At 44.5% G+C, this 14,248-nt stretch overlaps 1 protein-coding gene across 4 annotated transcripts in view; it reads left to right on the top strand.

The window, feature by feature from the left end:
* Positions 1-14,248, top strand: part of ELF1 (E74 like ETS transcription factor 1) — a 130,593-nt gene that overhangs the window by 44,661 nt on the left and 71,684 nt on the right. The gene's annotated exons all lie outside the window — the stretch shown is intronic.

Genomic DNA, 14,248 nt, shown 5'->3' on the forward strand with positions numbered 1-14,248 from the left:
AAAATGGGGCTATGGCGTACACTTTTTAGAACAGATACTCGTGGAGTCGGAGGCACCCGGAGTCGGAGTTGTAGTCTGAGTCGTTGATTTCATAAACTAAGGAGTCAGAGTTGGATGATTTTTGTACAAAATCCACAGCCCTGTTAAGTATTAGACTAAGGAGTCGGAGTCGAGGAGTCTGAGTCGGAGCCATTTTGGGTACCCGGAGTCGGAGTTGGAGTCGTGGTTTCATAAACTGAGGAGTCTGAGTTAGTCGGAAGATTTTTGTCCCAACTCCACAGCCCTGTTTTAAATGTGCACAGTCTAAAGCCACATATGTGTGTCTCTTTCAGTCTTGTTTTATTTGAGAATGAAGACGGCAGCCTCCATATTGCTCTCACTTCTGGTACCACTTAAAGTGAACCACAGACGAAGCACCCTCATGTATTTTACCATATATATCAATGGGAACATTAGAGAAAACCCCTACCCTGCTCTCGGTTTCATCCTTCACTGCTCAGCCTGCTTAACCACTTCGTCCACAGGTCAGTAGATATACGTCCTCTGGGACTTCATCTAAGCCACAGGTCAGTAGATATATGTCTTGTAGCAGAAGCAGTGCTGTGCAGGATTGGGCTTGCTCCTGTGCACATTTCTGGCACTATCTGATGCAGCACTAATTGGTGAATGGGAATATAAGTTTCCTGAGCTAATGAGATTGATTTTTACTATTAAAAATACTTGTATTTTCTTATTTCATAGTGAAAAATACACTCTGTAGCATTATTTCAGAATCAAATATCTTCACCATAAATTGTGACCGGAACATAATCTAAGTTTTGTGATAAGCAGTAAGAATATGTAAACAAAATTTGTGTTTTTTATCTACAGTAGCACTTTTTATTTTTAAACTGGAATTGGTAAAACTGAAAAATACATGTTTTTTCTATTTTTTTTCTGTTTTCCCATTAAAATTCATAGAAAACAAAATAGTTTGAGGGAAAAAATGGCATACAATAAAAGCCTAGTTTGTCTTGAAAAAAACAATATATATTTCATTTCTGTGTCATAAGTAGGGATAAAGTTATTTCTGATTAAATAGGGACATAGCTAAACTGTCAAAACTGCTCTGGTCAATAAGTACAAAACAAGGTCTGGATGCGAAGTGGTTAATCACCTTGCCGTTCCAATTGTGTCGGCAAGGGGGCGGCGCAGCACTTTATTTATTTATTTATTTTTTTAAATTCATGTAGCTAGCCTAGCGCTAGCTACATGATAGCCGCTGAGAAGCGGTATCCCCCTACCTATACCGATCGCTGCCAGCGCTCTCTGCAAACAGGAAATCCCGTTCAGAACAGGATTTCCTGCTGGGCTTCCCCCGTCGCCATGGCGACTGGGCGGGATGACGTCATGGACATCGGGATGTCAGAGGGAATCCCGATCCACCCCTCAGCGCTGCCTGGCACTGATTGGCCAGGCTGCGCAAGGGGTCTGGAGGGGGGGCGGCGCAGCGGGTAGCGGTGAATCAGCGGCGATCGAAATATGCACGCAGCTAGCAAAGTGCTAGCTGCGTGCAATAAATTTTTTTTGTGAAAATCGGCCCAGTGGGGCCTGAGAAATCCTCCTGCGCAGGTTACCCCAAGCTGAGCTCGGGATAACCGGCAAGGTGGTTAGCAGCCCTGATAAAATCCCCGACTGAGCATTCAGTCTGGCTTTGCTCAGGAATCTTTATAGCTGAGTCTGTCTGCTCTTATGTCTTTTCAAGCCCGAGCCTGCCCCCTTGTGGCTTTGCTATATTGACTCAGCTATAAAGATTCCTGAGCAAAGCCAGACTGAATGCTCAGTTGGGGATTTTATCAGGGCTGATAAGAATCAAGCTGAACAGTTAAAAATGAAACAGAGAGCAGGGTAGGTGTTTTCTCTAATGTTCTCACTGATATATATGGTGTAATATACATGAGGGTGCTTCGTCTCTGGTTCACTTTAAAGTGGATCTGAGATAAACTTTTACTCCTTGCATAATTGTGTTCCTTTCATATAGTTTATAGGGCATTCCTTAAGCCAAATACTTTTTTTGTTTTAATACTCTAATTCCCTATAAACTAAACAAACCTTGATCACAGCTTCTCCAGTGCCTTGGCACTCTGAGACAGATGTAGCAAGGGCTTATGGGAGCTCAGTCTGTGCAGGAGGAAGATGAGCTGTTACTAGCCAGAGATTTCGGAGGCAGAGGGGAGGAGGAGAGGAGAATTAAGTTTTCAGTAGGCTGAGGGCTGGAGATGCAAAGCAGATTGCCTATGTGTAATGTGACAAACAGATACTCATTGTATCACAGGAATAAATAATTATAAACTGTTGAAGCGGTTTGCAGCTAGATTTTCTGTGTAGACTATCTAAGCTTTAGATAAGATATATAGACAAGTTACTTGTTATAGTTAGTTTTTCATCTCGGATCCGCTTTAAACCAGCTCTCTTGACTTCTAAAAATGTTAGATGTTCAATGGGGGCGTTTGGTCGCATCTATATGGTTTTCTTATCTGCGTGTCACTTCTACTACATACCACTTTTACCTGACCACCTTCAAAGATGGTGTCTTACAGTGTCACTGTCACATTGACATGAATAGAGATTTCACAGAAGTGGTTGTGAAGCATAAAGACACAGTGGCCCATATGCAATTCAGTGTTCTCCCCAGGCTCTTTAGCCAGGTGCTCCACCCGGCTAGTTTTGGTGACCACCCGGCTGTCATCGGCTCTCCTCTTCCTATGCTGTAAGCAGAGTTGCGCACAAAGCATCGGCCCTGCATTCTCTCATATTGCCCCACCCGGCTACTTTTTCATGCCACCCGGCTGGAAGAAATTTCTGGGGAGAACACTGCAATTAACTTTTTCACCTGAGTTTTCTCATGGGTGATATTTTTTAAATTTGTCAATAAAATGCATTTTAAGCCACCAGAAAGCAAGAAAATACTCAAACTGATTGTGATAGTAATTGTTCATTTACTTTTTGGTACTTTCTTAGTTGAAAAGTCCTGGAAAGTTATTTTAATTTGAAGATGAAAAATTATCTCCTAGGAGAAAACTCAGGTGAAAAAGTGAATTGCATATGGCCCTGTGTTTTAATGCTGGAAAACCACCTCTGTGTAAACAGACTATAACTCAACAAGCTCATGCAATGTTATCTGACTCAGAACAGTGTGACTGATGAAAAAAAAACACTGTCCAGAACAACCAGGGTTCTTTTCTCACTTATGGTGATTTGCTTGTTTGCTTTGACTAAGTTTGCTGACACATGCACCATAACTGTTGGCCACAGTGATTGGGACTTGATACTTTAAATGACAGGTCTGACCATTAGATCAGATGCCTGATCTCTATGGGCTTGTTACTACTTGGCGATTGGCAGCGTTTCCCTGCATGCTAATTCCTTCATGGAAACACAGCAACAAAAAAAAGTCAGCAGTAAAGTATCGCATCACTTATGCAAATCCGCACAGCCATGCATTTCACAGTTAATTCGGATGCGTACTCGCATCGTCTGACACCTGTACATTGTGTCTAAATATTGGCATCATATATACATCATGTACAGTACAAAGAAACACATTCACCTACTATATAAAGTGTGTGTGTATTTCTTATTTTTCTTTTCTTTTCTCTCTCTCTCTTTCGCTTTCTCTCTCTCTCTTGCGCGCTCTCGCTCGCTTTCTTTCTTTCTTTCTTTCTTTCTTTCTTTCTTTCTTTCTTTCTTTCTTTCTTTCTTTCTTTCTTTCTTTCCATACCTGTTAGCTGCAAGTCTCTAAAGTAATCAGTAGAAATATTTTAAATTTACGTCTAACAAAACAATTTTTGGTTTACTGTTTTGAAAAATTTACATTGTTCGTCTTGATGCGCAAAATGGCTTATTGTGTCTGTGTGATTACTGGGTGACATGGCTGCTTCTTATTTTGTTAATAATCATGGAGGATTCTGCTTTGCTGACCTCTGACTCCAGTATATTTACCTTACATGTTAGGTAATCAACCGTGGCCAATGCAGATTTCCTTGTTATTTTTGTGTAATTAAGATCACTAGAAGTACTTTGATCTGTACCATTATGAAGAGAGGTGTAGTTAAATAGGAGTGCAAGCTTCAGCACAATGCACAGTTGTCCTGAGATTGTGCCATAGAAGTCTTTATTGCAAATCTTTTATACTTGTTAAAGTGTTTGAATATCTTATAGAAAAGTTGCCAGTGTTATTAGTCTAGCATTACATTTTAGGGTTTTTCTTTTTCACCCAAGATGTCTCCCAGGTGGCAGCATCAGTAACATGTCTGCCCATTCTGGAACTTATTGTAAACCACCAGTTTTCTGGACTCTGAAGTCAAAGAACATGCTCAAGTATAAAACCAGTTTCTGGACTCAGTATGGAAGCACAAAATATGTTTAGGTAGCTTCGTTTTCTGAACTCAGTATGGACGAAGGTTTAGGTAACCGTTGTTGTTTTCTGCAATCAGTGTGGACAATGGTTTAGTTTACGGTTTTCTGCAATCACTATGGACGATGGTTTAGGTAACCGGTGTTGTTTTCTGCAATCAGTATGGATGATGTTTTAGGTAACAGTTGTTGTCTTCTGCACTCAGTGTGGACGATGGTTTAGGTAACTGTTGTCTTCTGCACTCAGTATGGACGATGGTTTAGGTCAGCCTTTCTCAACCTTTTTACCCTGGAGGAACCCTGCAAATGTTTTTGATCTCAAGGAACCCCTGAATTTTTTTGCAGGTGGCTGTTTGTCACTACCCTCTATTACAGTGCCCTTCATTATAATGTTGCCTTATTCTAGTGCTTTTTATTAATGTGCTCATTATTATTCTGAATGTAATGCTTTTTACAGTAACCCCTATTATAGTGTACTCCCTATCATACTCCCAACCCCCCACGATAGGGAAAAATGGCAGGGAACCCCTGCAGAGTACTCAAGGAACCCTGCTGTTCCAGGGAACCCTGGTTAAGAAAGCCTGGTTTGGGTAACTGTAGTTGTTTTCTGCACTCAGTATGGACAATGGTTTAGGTAACAGTTTTCAGTAAAAAAAAAAATCTAAACACAACGCATAGAATTTAAGTGTAAAAGGGCCCATATTGGTACATTTTTGCTCACCAGGAATGGAAATATGCAAGGGCTAATCAGAATTGCCCAGGGTTGATCAGTTAACCAGCACATGATACATGCACACAGCTGCTGCTGAAATGATTAGCAGTTTGGAATTCTGGATAGCCTCTGCCCACTTCTGATTGCACGCCAATGGAAATTTATATATTGAAACAATTTATATAGTTTATTAACTATGCAATTAAAACACTTTAACTCCCTAAATCAAACACATTATAGCACATTCACATCAGTAAACTTCCCTTTCCTGTTCTGCGGAACCCTTTGCACTGTACTGAGGAATGGGGAACTATACAAACAGCAGCCATATTCATATGTCCTACTTCCTTTTCAGTCTGAACAAAAGAAGCTCTTATCCTCTGCAGGTCTGGTACCTGTCTAAAGGTTTTTTTTTTGTTGTTGTTGTTGTTTTTCAGAACATTTATAGGTAACTGTTTGCATTCTAGCAAAAAAAAACTTTTAGTTTTTTCTTTATTCCATTTTGACAATGCAGATATATCCGTGACAGGCTCAGGAACACAATAAGCATGTTGGTAGCAGAATGGGGGAGGGTGGTTGAGGTTTATCTATGTATAGAGTGCACCATACCATTAAGACAGACCTCGAGGACATTTTCCTGTGCAATACTTTTAATGACTTGAGTCTGCAGAATACAGGTCACCTGATGAGTCTCATTACAAAGACACACAAAGGCTGTCCTTTCTCTGGGAACTGTGTCATCCTGAGATCTGAGGGATGCAGGTGAAACTCCAGCTGTATGAGTGTTGTATCTATCTAACAACTGCATTCTTGTGTCATTTACTCACCGGTGGGCTCCTGGGTGGACAGATCAGTTTCTGATCATGAGAAAATGTACTGCATTATACATACTAATGCTTTGGTTTTTTTGGTATTTTTTTCTTTGCATGTATTGAATTTTGTTGTTGTCGTTGTTGTTATGATTTACTTTTAAGGTTTTTTTAAATTAAAATTTCGGTACTTATCCGTTAGCCGGGCGCATCCGGCAGGTGGCGCTAGGGTTGCCAGGTCGGCTGATGGAGAAAACCGGACAGGGGGTGGAGTTAGGGGCGGAGTCAGAAGCGCACTTTTATGTAGAGTGGGGCTAAGCAATGGGCTTTTTAAAAAATGTTTTTTACAGTATTTATATCGCACTGACATCTTCTGCAGCACATTACAGAGTACATAGCCATGTCACTAACTGTCCTCACCAGTACATGCACATAAGAGACCACTTTTCACCAGTAAATGCACATAATAAGAGACCGCTTTTCACCAGTAAATGCACATAATAAGAGACCGCTTTTCACCAGTAAATGCACATAATAAGAGACCGCTTTTCACCAGTAAATGCACATAATAAGAGACAGCTTTTCACCACTAAATGCACATAAGAGACATCTTTTCACCACTAAATGCACATAAGAGACATCTTTTCACCACTAAATGCACATAAGAGACATCTTTTCACCAGTAAATGCACATAAGAGACAGCTTTTCACCAGTAAATGCACATAAGAGACAGCTTTTCACCAGTAAATGCACATAAGAGACAGCTTTTCACCAGTAAATGCACATAATAAGAGACAGCTTTTCACCAGTAACTGCACATAATGACAAACAGCCAGTTGTCCCCAGTATATGTAGCCAGGGATATATGTGCCCAGTATATGTAGCCAGAGGTATATGTCCCCAGTATATGTAGGCAGGGGAATATGTCCCCAGTATATATAGCCAGCGGTATATGGGCTCAGTATATGTAGCCAGGGTGTATATGGGCCCAGTATATGTATCCAGGGTGTATATGGGCCCAGTATATGTAGCCAGGGTGTATATGGGCCCACTGTATGTAGCCAGGGTGTATATGGGCCCAGTATATGTAGCCAGGGTGTATATGGGCCCAGTATATTTAGCCAGGGTGTATATGGGCCCAGTATATGTAGCCAGGGTGTATATGGGCCCAGTATATGTAGCCAGGGTGTATATGGGCCCAGTATATGTAGCCAGGGTGTATATGGGCCCAGTATATGTAGCCAGGGTGTATATAGGCCCAGTATATGTAGCCAGGGTGTATATGGGCCCAGTATATGTAGGCAGGTGTCCCCCCCCCCCCCCCCCCCCAGGAGGGAAGCAGTCAGCGCAGAGAAGAGGGAGAGCGGTGAAGAAGGGGGCCATCTCCCCCCCCTTCGCTCACCTTAGGGTCCTCTCCCTCCCTCGCTGTCTCCTCCGATCGGTGTGTGCGGTGGCTGGCAGAGGGGCGGAACTTACCTTCCGTGTCTCCTCCGTCTGGTGACTGGTCTCGTCGCAGGCGCCGCGCGGGATGAGTTGCCACTACTCTGGTCTGATGCAGACCAGAGCAGCGGCTGCGGCACCAGAACTTCCGGCCGGCGCATGGAGCGACACGGAAGGTAAGTCCCGCCCGCTGCCAAGCGCCACCGCCAGTCAGCCACACACAGATCGGAGGAGACAGCGAGGGACGGAAAGCATCTAAGGTGAGAGAAGGGGGGGAGATGGCCCCCTTCTCCGCCGCTGCCCACCACTGCCCACCACTGCGCTGCTCTCCTCCTGCTACAGGCGGCTGTCAATACTGACAGCCGCCGGAAAAGGCATAAAACCGGACATCTTAATTGTCCGGTTTAGCATGCCTTTTTGCACCGGACACAGCGGCCAAAAACCGGACTGTCCGGTCTAAAACCGGACACCTGGCAACCCTAGGTGGCGCTAATTACTATTCCCCCTCCAGGCCGACATGGATAGTAGGGAAAGATGTAACTCTGGTGGAGTTTTGTCGCCACCTAGAGGATGCGCCCGGCTAACGGATAAGTACCAACATTTCTTTACAAGTGTGCATTTATACCAGATAAAGTTTGAGGGTTATTTTTTCCACTCCCGAAGTTTTGTGTCCCGATCGCTAGCGCATCGCAAAGTGCAATAGTCGTCCTGCTGTGTTTTGACTGCGATTCAGCTTCTGTAAATTATACAGGGGCACAGAAAAATCGCATAACAATCGCCCTGCTTTGCAATTTTTCCTGTAATTCTGCAATTCTCTGCTCACTTAACCCCGTTATTCCCTCCTCCCCCGCACAAATTGCTAAAGCAAAATGCACTGCAGTCATGCCGTACACACAACCAATCAATGCGAACGTAAATTTGAAGCATGATTGGTATCGCGTTTTTTTTGTAGTGGAAAAGAGCCCTGCATGTTTGTTTACATAAAAAGCATAGAGAAGTGGATGTTATTTCCAGGTGTTTAGCCTGTGCTCGCACTGCACTGGAGCCAGTATTTCCAGGTGTTTAGCCTGTGCTCGCACTGCACTGGAGCCAGTATTTCCAGGTGTTTAGCCTGTGCTCGCACTGCACTGGAACCAGTATTTCCAGGTGTTTAGCCTGTGCTCGCACTGCACTGGAGCCAGTATTTCCAGGTGTTTAGCCTGTACTCACGCTGCACTGGAGCCAGTATTTCCAGGTTTTAGCCTGTGCTCACGCTGCACTGGAGCCAGTATTTCCAGGTGTTTAGCCTGTGCTCACGCTGCACTGGAGCCAGTATTTCCAGGTGTTTAGCCTGTGCTCACACTGCACTGGAGCCAGTATTTCCAGGTGTTTAGCCTGTGCTCACGCTGCACTGGAGCCAGTATTTCCAGGTGTTTAGCCTGTACTCACGCTGCACTGGAGCCAGTATTTACAGGTGTTTAGCCTGTGCTCGCACTGCACTGGAGCCAGTATTTCCAGGTGTTTAGCCTGTACTCACACTGCACTGGAGCCGCTGCGTTCCAAGCAGCAATGGTGGCTTTTCTCATGACAACTGACAGAAGCATGGCCGTTCAGTGAATGCTGCAAATACCGTAGCGCTGTGTTTTTTTTAACTCTGCAGGATGGGCAGCGCATTTGCCAGCTCACAGTTTACTCTTATATTTTTATATGCCTGTTTTTTTTTTAAATAAAAATAAATCTGAGAGAAAATATGAACCCTGTTGAAAGTCTTAGTAAAATTAGTAAAACCTTGTTAGGAATCTAGCATGTATAGTACACCATACCTTACACCCCCTCCCCTCCCTCCCCCACAAATTGCATACATTTTCAGCATGTCGGATATGTAAGACATCCGAGGTGAAAATAAACAGTCACGCCCCTTGAGAAAGCCGGAAGCCGGCGAAACGTCGGGGAAGCTGCCCGCCTCGCATGGGACGCCACGCCGTCCCAACCTCCGCTCAGACACCCCAGTGAGGCCTACGCCATTGCCTCCTCCAGCCACACTACCCTCACAGGAGACTGGGTAAAGCATGGTCAGCAGTCTGGAACTCTAGAACAACCTGCCCAGACGTATGTTGCCTTAGGACACTTCCCAGGTACATGCCCTCTCATTCTGGAGCACCAGCATGCCATGCAGTCGTCACCCAGGAATTTGGTGAGATGAACTCTTCCATTAAATTGTGATGTCATGGCGAGATGTTGTGCCTTCCATGATTTATGCTATGAAGCACATGTGATGACGTGTAGATGACTGCTATATGCTACATTTCTGCCTGCCACGCTACCTTGAGGTTTGAACTGCTTGAACTGCTTGTTGCTTAATGCATGATCTCCGCAATCGCACATCTTGAGGGCTGTACTGCTTGTTTGTTTAGCAGCATGACTTTTGCTAAATCCCTGCCTAGGCCTGTACTGACATTTCTGGACTGTCCATGAACAACTTTTACCTAAACCTTCCGAGTTACCCAGGAGATGGACATAGCGGATGGTTTCTATATATGATCTAACATATCGTGGTAATCTTTCTAGACTAGAGTTAGATGCCGGCGTGTGTCTGGTTGTATGTGTGGTGATCTGAGCGGTGTGGTGTGACGGGGTGGCCATCCCATGTAATTTTTAAATATTACTTTTTAAAAAAGTCTGAACAATAAACGTTAATAGTCAACTAGGAAATTGTTTCCTTTGTTTTTTGGGGGCGCATGTCCTGCCATTTATTTTCTGTCACTGCCACAATTCTGAGTAATAGTGAAAATAAACTTATGAGAAAAACGTATCTATTCTCCTTCTCCAAAAAAATACTTTTTTTTTTAAGATATCCCAGTTTTATTTTACATTTAAATATAGTTTTTAAGTTTTTTTACAGTTTCATTGTTTCAATGAAGTATGCCAGAGCTCAAATCTATGAATTATTGACCTTTTTTTCACTTTACTGCTCTCAGAACACAATTACTACCAGGAAAGTGTTTTATGGCTGTAATTACTTATCAGTGAGGGTTATGCCATAGTCTGACCCAGTCCGACCTGGTCCCAACCCGAACAGAAACTGTCACTTGCAAACCTGATGTTTAACTCTTTCAGGCAGAGAAAGAAAAAAAGGAAGGCAGCCTACTCATTTGTGTGCTTGGCACTGTACATACACGTCTATCTCATCATGTCACTTCGGTTGTCCTTTAAATGACAGTGATGGTCAGGCACTTTTCCCAGCTTCTAACTTTAGCCACTAGAAGGTGCTCTATCCTGTACTATGCCATTCCCACCCTTCCTCCACATTGGACATGTTGCTACCTGTAGCCGGGCACCACATCTGTATACTGCTCATGCCCAAAAGTTTTTACCAACTTAGTAGTGTTTAGCGTTATAATAGGCAGATAAATGCATATAGGGGAGAACTTGCATGTATGAGCTAAGTGTGCACTGCTAAAGCTCTGGCAGCTATCATCATGCCTGCTGACGCATGGGAGTGGTTAGACAGATGTTGCTTAGCAACAGTTAGCAGCATTTGAAACTCATGGCTCACAGGACAGAGAATCGAGAGAGCAGGTATGGCCACAAAGTCTCGTGCTCAGCCTGATATACTACAGCACTATTTTCTCAGTATTGCTGTAGCAAAATATTGAGAAATCTGTAATGTAATGTTTTATGCATGTATGTTATACAGGCTTAGCAGAGCAAAGTGGCTGCAGCTGTTGCCTCCAATATTGGTCATGTGGTGTGATAAGCTTCAGATGCTGCTGGCTCTTTTTTTAAAAAAAAGTTGGGCTGTAAAACAGCAGCTGTAAAACTAACCATATAGTCTGTAAATGAACTGTATTTAAATTCATGTGGCCCTCTTCCTCTTGTAGTGTGTGTGCTTGGAGGAGGCCTACAATATGTGAGTGTAAGGTGGCATGGCGATTAGCTTGTTTTGCCTTGAAATACTGCAGTCCCTGGATCAAACCTTAGTCCAGACTTCTATGCATGGAGTTTGTATGTACTCCCCATGTTTGCATCGGTTTCATAGTTATTTTGGTTGAAAAAAGACATGCGTCCATCGAGTTCAACCAGAGAACAAAGTACACCAGCCTGCTCCCTCACATATCCCTGTTGATCCAGAGGAAGGCAAAAAAACCTCTGGGCACTTTTCCTTTTCAATCGCATCCTAGAAACAGACCGACATGTTAATCGGCTGCCCCAAAATTCTCAGTCACTGCCAAACACCTATGGAACGTGGGGCCTGATGCTCAAACCCACAGGTACGAATGGCAGCAGAGTACCGTGCATCACCATAGCAAGATTTGAGTTACTCATGTACCACGGGTCACGCTAATTGCACAACGTTACTGGTGTTGGTACCGGTAATATTGCCTAGTGCCGCGTGAGCACAGCAAATTACCGTACATCAGGCCCCCTGTGGCCTTATAACAATTAAAATGTGAATGTTGTGGATGGGCACACCCCAGTAATTCTGAGCTCCTAGACTACATGAGCTTAACTTGTGCTGTACATTAAACCAGACCCCACACACACACACACACACACACACACACACCTGCGGCTGACCTGTGCCCACGCCGGAACTCTCAAAGATCCTCCGGTCCCCCGCCACGGCTCTGTTTCTTCATCGCCGACTTACAAGTCGATGGCCACTGCGCCTGCGAGGCCCTGGCCGCGTGCATCCTCATTACCATATATACTCGTATATAAGCAGACACCCGACCCCCCTCCCCCCCCCCCCCCCCCCAATTTTACCTCAGAAATCAGGGAAAAATCATTGACTCGCATATAAGCCGAGGGTAGGAAATGCAGTGGCTCCTAAGTTTCAACAATCAAAGTAAGTGCCAATTACAGTAAATTACATTGCACACAGGCCAGCCTGAACATCACAGTGCTCACACAGTACAGTTCTCCTGCCTATGTGCATTGCCCAGCCAATGGGCATTCACTGTGATAGATGGATGAATAATCCAGCCATTCAGAAGCTGCAGCAAGCTGATCTGAACTCGGAACTTCATCTCAGCTCTAAAAGATATGCAACAACATAATAGGGTAAACTTTAAAGAAAAAATGTCTTTGTTACAGCTCATACAAATCCTGCAATAAATCTGCAGTGTTTCTACTTCCTGCTTTCATGGAAGAAGACATTGTTAACATCCTGTGCCTTTTTTAAATGGGCTTATCTGCCATGTCAGTCAGCTGGCACAGGTGAGAGATCAAATTACTACTTGTGGTTAGACACCGAGTGGACATTAGACAGGCTAAACTCTGTAAATACCTTAGGGTGCATTTCTTTCTGTTTTCCTTCGGTCCTGTGCAAGTGTTCATGTCCACTTTCAGCTCTGCCCCCTCCTCTTGACTGAGTGACCGGATGATGGAAGGGTGATGGAGCATCGCAGTATTGCAGCCAGCTTGTGCATGACGAGGTTCGGATGTCTGCCCTATAGAGGATCAGCTGCCTCGAGTCCCTCCGCATTTGTTCCTCCAGCCACATCCGCTTTATTGGCTGATGAACATAATGACTATCAGCGGGCGGCGGTGCAGGAGAGCATTACCGGTACTTTAATTCAATCTGGTGGAGGAGCTCTCCTCCAATCTAGATAGCTGAGAGAGAGGGAAGAAACGCTCCTCCAATCAGGAAGCAGGGGGCAGAGCTGAAGGAGCGCTCCTCCAATCAAAAGGCAGGAGGCAGAGTTGTGAGAGCGCTCTCCCTCCTGTGCCTTGATTGGAGGAGCGCTCCGTCCCTCTCTCTCAGCTATCCTGATTGGAGGAGTGCTCCTCCGCCGGCCTGAATTAAACTACCGGTAATGCTGTCCTGCACCGCTGCCCGCTGATAGACGTTGCGGCGTGCCGATAGGGCAGACATCCAAATCGTGCCATTCAAAGGCAGGCTGCAGCGCTCCATCATCCCCGCTCTGCTTGTCTGGTTACTCGGGGGCACAGAAACTGGTAAGACCAGACGCGGAGGCACAGAAACTGGTAAGACCAGACGCAAGCATGGCAGGCTGGCAGATTGACTCGCATGCAAGCCGAGACCCCCACTTTTGGGCCACTTTTTTGGGGTCAAAAATTCGGCTTGCGTGCGAGTATATACGGTAGATCATTTTGTTTGATTATTCTGTTAGATCGAATATAACGATTTTTCCAGCATGTCCGATCGGATTTTTATTGAAAAAAACTGGATAATCGTTCGTTTTTCTTACTAAAAATAAAATAAAATATTATTTTCCACTTTCACTCGATTCAATCCTTTTGGTGGAATAAACGGGAAAATCGAAAGTGTACCATGTATGGGCACCATTAGGGCTCGTTTCCATATGCACGCTTTTAGCCACGCTTATGGAAATGCAATCACAGGGACTTTAGTGAGTGAATAGACTGCACACTATGATGCTTCTACACATGTGCTGGGATTCACCACTGAATCGCAGAAAATGGTTGCACGCATTTTGGGGCGATTGCACCCGCGATCCCATTCATTATAATAACCTGCTCAGGGAATGACGTGATGCAACAGAGAGCCGCGCTGATGCACGACTCCCGCGTTGCATAATGGTATTGAGCCCTTACTGTTAAGGTGCATACACACCTTCAAATTCTGTTGTCCGCCAGGATGGGGATTCGATCCCTAGGGTGACCGGGGTCCTGATGATGTACAGACGTGTTGCTAGCCTCCTGTTGCTATGGAGGGCTGATGGCCCAGAGCACAACGAAGCAGTCAGGGTGAGTAGGAGAACAAGGCCATTGGTCTGCACTTGGCCCAGCTATACCGTCAGGCGGATTGCTTGTGGACCCATCATGGGTGATTGGAGGCCGGTCACTGTACACAAACTGGATTCTCTGCAGAGGTGGCTTTATGCATTACAAGGGAAGAATGTTTGTAGCTTTAATGTTGAAATC

This window comes from Hyperolius riggenbachi, chromosome 2 (assembly GCF_040937935.1).
Source record: "Hyperolius riggenbachi isolate aHypRig1 chromosome 2, aHypRig1.pri, whole genome shotgun sequence".
NCBI classification, from domain to species: domain Eukaryota; kingdom Metazoa; phylum Chordata; class Amphibia; order Anura; family Hyperoliidae; genus Hyperolius; species Hyperolius riggenbachi.